Source organism: Podarcis bocagei (genome assembly GCF_964188305.1).
Source record: "Podarcis bocagei genome assembly, chromosome: 11".
NCBI lineage: Eukaryota > Metazoa > Chordata > Lepidosauria > Squamata > Lacertidae > Podarcis > Podarcis bocagei.
Window position 1 is genome coordinate 10,405,845 of NC_138136.1, and position 10,246 is coordinate 10,416,090.

At 42.5% G+C, this 10,246-nt stretch overlaps 1 long non-coding RNA gene across 1 annotated transcript; it reads right to left on the reverse strand.

Moving 5' to 3' along the window:
- Positions 1-1,891: 1,891 nt before the first annotated feature.
- LOC308596955 lies at positions 1,892-3,751 on the reverse strand. Its single transcript, XR_014012756.1, has 2 exons — positions 3,558-3,751; positions 1,892-3,308 (listed from the first exon to the last, which is right to left on the reverse strand). It is a non-coding gene; the product is annotated as an uncharacterized lncRNA (long non-coding RNA).
- Positions 3,752-10,246: the final 6,495 nt, after the last annotated feature.

Below are 10,246 nucleotides of genomic sequence, written 5' to 3' on the forward strand. Positions count from 1 at the left end.
GATCCTTGACTCTGATAAAATATATATGAGATGCCTTCAGATTTATACAACCACAGACAATGTCTCCACTGAGGAATGCAACTGAAAACAGAGTATGGACATATTTTATTTAGTTCTATGCTTTTCACACTAACAGATCAGGGAAATTACAAGTTCTTACATTCCCCACTTCTTGATAATGGAACATATTTATCTAGGTAGACATAAACAGTCAGGGATTTAACCTAAGGATTCTTTCAAACAAGAATCAAACTATCTTGTGCTGGTGTGGTAAATGTGGGCAGCACCGTGGTCTAAATCACTGAGCCTCTTGGACTTGCCGATCTGTAGGTCGGTGGTTCGAATCCCCATGACGGGTTGAGCTCCCGTTGCTCTGTCCCAGCTTCTGTCAACCTAGCACACCAGTGCAATTAGATAAATAGGTACCATTGCGGCGGGAAAGTAAATGGCATTTCCATGTGTTCTGGCTTCCGTCGTGATGTTCTCTTGTGCCACAAGCGGTGTAGTCATGCTGGCCCCATGACCCAGAAAGCTGTCAGTAGACAAGCGCCGGCTCCCTCGGCCTGAAAAGTGAGATGAGTGCCACACCCCACAGTCGCCTTTGACATAACTTAACCATCCAGGAGTCCTTTGCCTTTTACCTTTTTTTACCTGATAAAGATTACCTGCTGACAAAGGAAATTCGGGTTTCTGTAGGTTGGCTGAAAAACCCAAACCCTCTCTACAGTCTGCATGTCTTCCTCCCACCATTGCAGTGACTCTGACCTTCTAAACATGGCGGATGCCTCCCTTGCTCCTTTGCAGGTAGGACATTGTGAGCCCTGAGGGAGGCAAAGATACAGAGAGAGAGAGAGATGGCTAGATGGACCCCTCCTCTTCTGCCATGGATTGCCTGCCCCCACCTCAGAATCTCTTCAGGAATGGCGGTGGCTGCTCCCCCTACCCCTTGTCCCCCCAACCCCCAGCCGAGGGACTCGTGGCAGAGGCAGTGCTGGACACATGATATTGTGCTTATCCAAATTAAGTTTTTCCCCCCTTCTTTCCACTCTGTCCTGAGTTTTTTTACTCACATTAACTTATCCACTCATGGAATGTCTTAAAGTATTCTTTCTGGAAAGATGATTTCCTACTAAACTTTATGTTTACACTAAATCCTGATTAATTTCCCTCATTTTTAAAATCGAGTCTCAGTGGTGAAAACGAGTGGCTTGACACTAATGGAGATTTATTCCTATGGCTCTGGACATAGCTGCTGTTGTCAGGACTCCTCCATTCGTTAAGTTTTAACTGCTGTGCTCTCTCATTTGTGTTACATGGAATGAGTTGAAAATTAAGAAGTTGGGTGCAAGCCTTTCACAAGTAAGGCAGCAAGGAAATGGAGGCTGCAGAGTGATGAAACACGGCGATTATAAACAACATTTACCAATGTGGATTACTCTCCTTGATTTCTCTTACTGTAGCTTGCCCACAATTTGTCAAAAGAAATCAGATTTTGGTATACGATTGTACACCAAAAGGCTCCAAATGCATTCAAAGTTAGTCACGTTTACTCCAAAAAGTTTCAATAGGTTTAAGCACACCTTAATCTGCATAGGGCTGAACTGTGAAAACAAATGCAATTATTATTATTATTATTATTATTATTATTATTATTATTATACAGTGCCCATCAGACTGGGTTTCCCCAGCCACTCTGGGCAGCTTTCAATATATATAAAAACATAATAAACATTGCACATTAAAAGCTTCCCCATATAGAGCTGCTCTCAGATGTCTTCTAAAGGCTTTATAGTAAAATGGAGACTTATGCCACTTTTATAGTCATTTCATCTTCACATGGAACTCTGGAAATTGTTGCTTGGTAGAGAGGATCTACCAAACAACTGCTTGGTTGAGAGTCTCATTGTTTATTCATCTGAAAATGTAATGTGACTATTTTATTTTAGGCCGTATCATTGGAGATTTCATGCAATACATCTCTTCTCACCTGAAACAGTCCCCATAGCTGAAATACAGCTTTTTAAGCTGATCAGTGGCTTGTGACTTCTGCAATGGGAACAGGTGTGATGAAGAGAGTTGGGCTGCAGACACACCGTACAAAAACAGCACATTACTTCCCCCAAATAATCCGTAGTTTGTTCAGGTTTTTGGGACCTGTAGCTCTTTGAGGGGTAAACTACAGTATCCAGGATTCCTTGAGGAAAATAATGTGGTTTCAATGCATTATAAATATACAGTCTGTGCACAACCGTCATGTTTAGCTACATGTGTTGGTATTGTCTCTGTGTATTGTCCTGTGGGCATTTCCTCCCTGTCTAGCAGAGTATAAGGCCTCAATATCGATTCTTTTCATAAGACCTGCAAGTCTCTTGAGTAACTAAAGCTTTAGTATTGCTGTAGGAAAAAAATAAATCCCCTCTACATTTTCAAGAGACAATTCATTCCCCACGAAAGGATGGGGAATTCTGCTCCTTTGGGTGGAGAGGAGAATTTCAGTTAACTATTTGAGGGTGTCAATTCTCTTTCTGTAACAAGGTGCTGATAATTTATCCCCTCTCTCATGCCTAAATTGTACAAAAAAAGGTCACACTGGTGCCTGAAGCATTAGGAAAGGAGCAGTATCTCTGGTGGAGGGAATATCATGCTCCTTCTGGGTAGACCTTTGGTCCCTACCCTGCACTCAGCTCTCACCTGTGGCTCCTATAAGCCACCAGCATGCAACAGCGGCCACACCCCGGGAATGGCTTCAACTGGCTGGCTAAACCAGGAGAGGATAGCTGATGGGTGTCAAACCCTTGGTGTGTTAGGGATTTCCCCTGTGTGGGAAGACAGGCTCCAGCAGATTAAGCAGACGAGACCATTAGTGGGTCCAGTGGTCAAGAAGGCGGTTACTGAATGTACTGAAATGAGGGGAAGATGAGGCTTATCAACTGCCAGCGAAGCTCAGATGCTGACAGGAGGAGAAGAAGCAGGCATAGGGAGAGGACAGTTAGCAGCGGAAAGCAGAGAGGAGGGGGAGAGCAGCTGTCATCTGAGCTCTGAACAAAGGGGAGAAGTAAAACAGGGCCAGAGTGACAGGCAGTTGTGTGAGAGCTCCAATAGGGAGCCAGACATTGGAATGCAGGAAGCATTCTCTCCCAAATCTCCTAGGATCTCAAAAGTGGCCGAGAAGCGCGAAAGATACAGGAAGAGAAGGTGGGGGCTTCCGTGCTGGGAAAGGGGGAGGAGCTCAGTCCGGGCAACTCCATCTTCTGGGGAGGGCGATGAGTAGAGGAGCTCCATCCTAGGTTGTTGTTTTAGCAATGAATCTGAAATAATTAACAGCCAGAGTCGTCTCACATTTGTGGGAGAGACCAAGCCATAACATCAACCAATTTAGGGACGTTTATTATTATTATTATTATTATTATTATTATTATTATTATTATTATTATTATTATTATTATTATTTTGGGAGCTGCCCAGAGTGGCTGGGGAAACCCAGCCAGATGGGTGGGGTTCAAATAATTAATTATTATTATTATTATTATTATTATTATTATTATTATTATTATTACCTGGCAAGGTAGCTCATCTAGGGCAAGGAAAACTCTGATCATAAACCACCACTGACTGCAGCTACACTCATTCATAAGAAAGGCTTTGGGAGTAAACCCTGAGGAACAATCCATACCCACTGCCTTGTGGGACATCTCCAGGAGAAGAAAAGCCTATGGAGTAAACGCTGCACAAATTCAGACCGGAGACCCTAAGACAAGTGGAAGAAATCTGGGCAGTGCTGAATGTCACATCCATTGCTGGGTGTGTCCTGCTGGAAACAGAAAAGGGCTTTCCCCTTGGCCTGCTTTTATAACCACTCATTTGTCAAGTGCTTTTGTGACATCACAAGAAACACACAGCCAATGGCAACAGCTGGAAAGCCATCATCTTCATTGCTTTGAGTCTCACAATAGTGGGTGAGTGATTGTATAGTGGATCAGTGAGTGTATGCTTGTTTATTCAGGACACGGGTGGAGCTGTGGTCCAAATCACTGAGCCTCTTGGGTTTGCTGATCGGAAAGTCAGCTGCTTGAATCCCTGCAACAGGGTGAGATCCTGTTGCTCTGTCCCAGCTCCTGCCAGCCTAGCAGTTCGAAAGCACACCAGTGCAAGTAGATAAATAGGTACCACTGCAGCAGGAAGGTAAACAGTGTTTTTGTGTCCTCTGGCACTCATCATGGTGTCCTGTTGCACCAGTAGCAGTTTAGTCATGCTGGCCACATTACCAGGAAACTTGTCTGTGGACAAATGCTGGCTCCCTCGGCCTGAAAGCGAGATGAGCACCGCAACCCCATAGTTGCCTTTGACTGAACCTAACCATCCAGGAATCCTTTACTTTTTTACCTTTTACTTTACCCTTAATTGAACTCCCAGTAGATGGGTGGGAGTTGAGATATAGCCTGGCTTCACCCTATGCCTAAGCCAAACCACTCACATCTGTAACCAATAAAGTTGTGGCCTATTTGAATCCATAAACCAAAATCTGCTTGTTTGTGTGTTTTATTTATCCACTAGGGACCACGGATCATGGGGTGTTGGCACACAATAGGGGGATAAGGGTGTGAGAAAGTGTGGGGTGAGTGGATAATGGCTGGCTGGATTGTGAATAAGAGTGAATGGATGAGTTATGGATAAAGGGTTGTGTACTTCTCTCTGTGTGTGTGAATATATATATATCACCTGAGAGAGAGAGAGAGGGAGAGGGAGAGAGAGAGAGAGAGACTTTGATGCCACCTAATTTGGCTCCAGCCCCACCTACCACTGGCATGCAGTGCTCAATCAATTATCCCAGAGGAAAATAAGCCTCAAAGGGGAAAAGGTTCCTCACCCCTATTCTAAAATGACTGTTGCCATAAAGCACACAGCCATGGAATTTACGGAGCCCATGTTACTCTGGTCTGGGGACATGTCTGTATATTATTACTGCATATGTAAATTTAAAATCTTACCAAAATGAAAAGTGCCAATGTAATATGATATTTTGGGACTCTCCCTCATGTAGATTTAAATAAAATTATTCTTCATTCTGATGACATGCCTCAAAATTGACCCCTAGGATTGGGGGCGGCGGCGGGTGACTTTCTAGGGCTAAGCAACTGAAAGCCTTGACTCATACTAAGCCCTGACAACTGTGCGTATGATCAGCAAAATCTTCAAACTCCTGGCTTTAGCTTGATCACTGTAGAAGAAAGTATTTTGAAAATGTTTCTGCTGAAGTACCATATAAATGACTAAACCTATATAGATGCCTAAACCAAAAGATGCCTAATCCTAGAGGATTGTGAAAATAGAAACTGATTAGCATAAATATTTCCACTTGAGCAGCTCCCTGAACGATATCACTCCCAAGCGAGCAATAAACAATAATTAGCTATCTAGAAGATGTTCAATTTATGTCCCAGCGGTTTTACAAAGTTTCTTAGGGTGTTCCTAATAGACCCTAAAATGAAGGTGTTACTTCACCCTGGAAATTTTACCCTCCCCTCCAAAATAAACAACAACAAGCAAAGCTGTTGAACTGATTCATGATGATAATGATGACAACAATGATGGCAATATATTATGTTTTGATATAACCATATTCAAAATTCATGGAATGGCCAAAAAATGAAATAATCTGGTTTCACTAACCACCCAGGGGGCTATTTTGTAATAGAAGCAGGTGCACCTTGACACCATTTCTGTTGGGTTTTATGCAGTGAAGGCCTCATAATGAAGCCATGCTGACTACAGAGAATAGTCTCTGGGTCAAGTCTGAGGTTAATGGAAAGATGTTAATATGGTACCTGTGTGCCCAGTGGGCACTTGAATTAAAATAGGACCTCATTTCCCATTTCTGCTGGCATTCTCAACTTACTAGTAGCACAGACACACAGCCAAAATACTGTAAAGTTTTGAGATCCAATGGCCTGTGAAATATTTCTTAATATACATGTACATATTGTGCATTTGTATGAAGAAATATTAACCAGCAGGTGAAATATAGAGGAAACCCCTTCCTCGGTTATGGAAATTTGGATACTAATCGAAAGCTCATCCTAAGAACATCACAATAGCTTGCTGGATCATGTCTCGTCTAGTCCAGCATCCCATTCTCTACATGCCTGTGGGAAACCAAAGAACAGAATATGACCAAAGAGGACTTTCACCTCTCATGGTTTCCAGCAACTGTTCTTCAGAAGCATTGTTGACTCCAGCTGTGGAGAAAGAGCATAGATATCATGCTTGTAGCCATAAAAAAAGTCTTGTCCTTCATTAAATTTTGCTTGATTCTCTTTCAGAGCTATCTATGATGGTGGCTCTCTGTGCCTCCTGTGGGGGCAACGTTCCACAATTTGGCTATGTTCTGCATGAAGAAGCACTTTCTTGTATCTGTCCTAAATCTTCCAACATTCATCTTCATTGGATGTCCATTGCTTCTAGTGTTATGACTGTTCTCTATCCGCTTTCTCCATGCCATGCTTAATTCTATAAACTTCTATAATGTCACCCTCTACTTGCCTTTCCTCTAAACTTTGTTGTTGTTGTTTAGTCGTTTAGTTGTGTCCGACTCTTCGTGACCCCATAGACCAGAGCACGCCAGGCACTCCTGTCTTCCACTGCCTCCCACAGTTTAGTCAAACTCATGTTAGTAGCTTCGAGAACACTGTCCAACCATCTCGTCCTCTGTCGTCCCCTTCTCCTTGTGCCCTCCATCTTTCCCAACATCAGGGTCTTTTCCAGGGAGTCTTCTCTTCTCATGAGGTGGCCAAAGTATTGGAGCCTTAGCTTCACGATCTGTCCTTCCAGTGAGCACTCAGGGCTGATTTCCTTCAGAATGGATAGGTTTGATCTTCTGGCAGTCCACGGAACTCTCAAGAGTCTCCTCCAGCACCATAATTCAAAAGCATTAATTCTTTCACGATCAGCCTTCTTTATGGTCCAGCTTTCACTTCCATACTTCACTACTGGGAAAACCATAGCTTTAAGTATACGGATCTTTGTTGGCAAGGTGATGTCTCTGCTTTTTAAGATGCTGTCTAGGTTTGTCATTGCTTTTCTCCCAAGAAGCAGGCGTCTTTTAATTTCATGGCTGATGTCACCATCTACAGTGATCATGGAGCCCAAGAACGTAAAATCTCTCACTGCCTCAATTTCTTCCCCTTCTATTTGCCAGGAGGTGATGGGCTGAGTGGCCATGATCTTCGTTTTTTTGATATTGAGCTTCAGACCATATTTTGCGCTCTCCTCTTTCACCCTCAATAAAAGGTTATTTAATTCCTCCTCAATTTTGAACCAATCAGTTGTTCCATATCCAGTTCTAACTGTAGCTTCTTGTCCCGCATAGAGATTTCTCAGGAGACAGATGAGGTGATCTTTAAGAACTTGCCAAAAAAGTACCAAATGTGGCAAACATTAGTCATCGGGGAGGTGCTCCACCCTGTTGATTCACCATTAGATATTCTGTCACTTTAAGATTGTTCCCATTTTCTCTTTCTCCCACTTAGCATGTGCCTCGCAGCACGTCCTCCAAAATAAGTGTCCATAAAACTGAAGTATTTGTATGCATAATGAAAATAATTTCCACCACCCTAAAAGACGAAGCAAAGCAAAAGCACAGAATCAACCCCTTTTGCCTCTAGACAAATGTAATTCTAATCAATAATAATTTCTCTTTGGTTCTCACCAGTCACTAGAGCACACATAGTATATTTCCTAAATATCGAGTGTCTACCTATTTTTCCAATCAATTCTTCTCACAATCAGTTCCTCACCAATCCATTTATCTCATTCCCGAGACAAAGCAAAATAAATTTCCTCTCCACAGTCAAAATCCATTTTCCTTAGTGAAACCCAATCGTTCTTCATTCATGCACTTAAATGTGGTGAGAAATGTAATAACCCTAACAAAAGTCCAGTAGTTTCCTGCTATGCAGACTAATATGACTATATGCAGAAAAAGCAGAAGAGTTAATGTTTGCAATTTTGTAATCTAATTTCAGCGTCAACACACTCCGCACCCATTTCCCAGCTCCTTGGATAGAGCCAGAATATTGCCAAAAAGGAAATTATGGACTGGAAGCAAAGCACATTGGTCAGCATGGAAAAGTAGCCAAGACTAACAGAAGTCTGGTGATTTCAATGGCCCCTAAATGCCGCTAGCTTGTCTTGGATCCAGATCAATATTTCGAAGAATGGAAAGAATTAGAGTAGGGCAGAATATGCTGGGCTGAAGGAATATGCTGAGAAGAGAGATGAGAGAAATATATGGGACATTTGCTTTGTCCTACTTCCCTTAAGCCACACTGAAATCTTGGTATTGCTAAAGGTTATTTGCCATTCACCCTGATCTGTTCTATATATGAAGGTTTCCCAGTGAGTTTTGCTTTCCCCAGCATATCATCGATTTCCTCTTAATTGTCTTTCAGTTTCCTCCTTGGTCTGAGCCATGCTGTTCTGAAAAATATTCTCACAGTGGGCTTTTCATGCCAGACCATGTGTGTGTGTGGGGGGGGGGGTTCAATCCTAATTCAGGGTTGGCCGCCCCTCCAAGGCTTGCTTGTCACTGGTGGGTGTGGCCAAAGTGAGCATGCCCAATGCAAATTCACATATACCAGTGTGCGCGTACACGCACAATAAATAGGATATATACATACAGGCAGGCAGGTGCACCAAGATTTGGACAAGCCAGCGAACACAAATGCACATACTCGGCAGAGAGGGAAGGCAGACACAGGGAGACACACACAGAGAGGGCAGAGGATAAGGGGTTCCAGTGTTCTGGTTTCCCTTTGCAGTGCTGGCATGGGAAAGTTGCCTCCTACCTCAGCGCTGTAATGGGGAGCAAAAACAAAGCACCTGAGAATTTAAAGCTTCTCTGGCAGGTGATCATACTCCAGAAATGCTCCAAACAGCAGTCACAAGCCAGTTCCTTTCACTTCTCTGAGATGTCTCTCAGCTTCCGGAATGGCAGAGAGCCCTGGCAAGATATATCTGGCAGGGAAAAAGACCGCGGACAAAAAGGAAAGAGGAGGCTTTTCCTTACCGGACTTGAGTCTATATTATGAAGCCGCGTCTTTATTGTGGCTAAAAGACTGGATAAGATTGGAAAATAGAGATATACTAGATTTGGAGGGCTTCAATAACAGGTACGGATGGCATTCGTACCTGTGGTACGAAAAGGTGAAGGTTCATAGGGGCTTCCTAAATCATATTTTTAGGGGACCAATATACCAGGTATGGGAAAGAGAAATAAAAATCTCCTGGAAAGGAAGACTCCCTGGTGGATCTCACCATTAGAGGTGTTAACGATTAGGAAAACAAATATGGAAGAGAAGAATGCCACCTATGAAGAACTTATAACTAAAACAGAACAAGGGAACAAACTTAGACCCTACAAAGAGATAAAAAACTTATTCACTGGCTGGTTGCAATACCACCAGGTGAATGATTTGTTAAAAAAAGATAAAAAGAAACTGGGCTTTGAAGACAAAAAATCTAAGTTCCACGTGGAGGTAGTCGAAGGTAAAAATAAAATACTGTCTAGGATATATGATATGCTACTGGAGTGGTACACAAAAGACGAGGAGGTGAAGGAGGCAATGATTAAATGGGCAATAGACATCAGCCATAATCTTGACTTTGAATGGTGGGAGGAACTGTGGAACAGTAGTATAAAGTTTACGGCGTGTATGGCACTGAGGGAAAATATCTGGAAAATGATATATAGGTGGTATCACACGCCGGTGAAATTGGCTAAAATGTATAGGTTAAAGAATAAAAGATGTTGGAAATGTGGTGAAGCAGAAGGCGACTTTTATCACATGTGGTGGTCATGTAATAAAGTGAAAGGCTTTTGGGAACTAATTTATAACGAGCTTAAAAAAATACTTAAATACACTTTTCCCAAAAGACCTGAAGCCTTTCTGCTAGGAATGATGGGTAAAGAAATTAGAAAAGAAGATAAGAACATATTTCTTCATGCCACCACAGCTGCAAGAATTATGTTGGCACAAAACTGGAAAATGGAAACCATACCCAGTATAAAGGATTGGCAGGTCAAAATGGCAAACTATGCCGAGCTTGCTAGACTAACAGGTAGAATACGAGACCAAGATGAACAGAAATTTCAAAAAAATTGGAATAAATATTGGAATTATATCGGAACCAATTCGTAGAGGAAACTGGCGGGGTTGGAATAAATCTAACAGTGAGTGATTAACTTTTA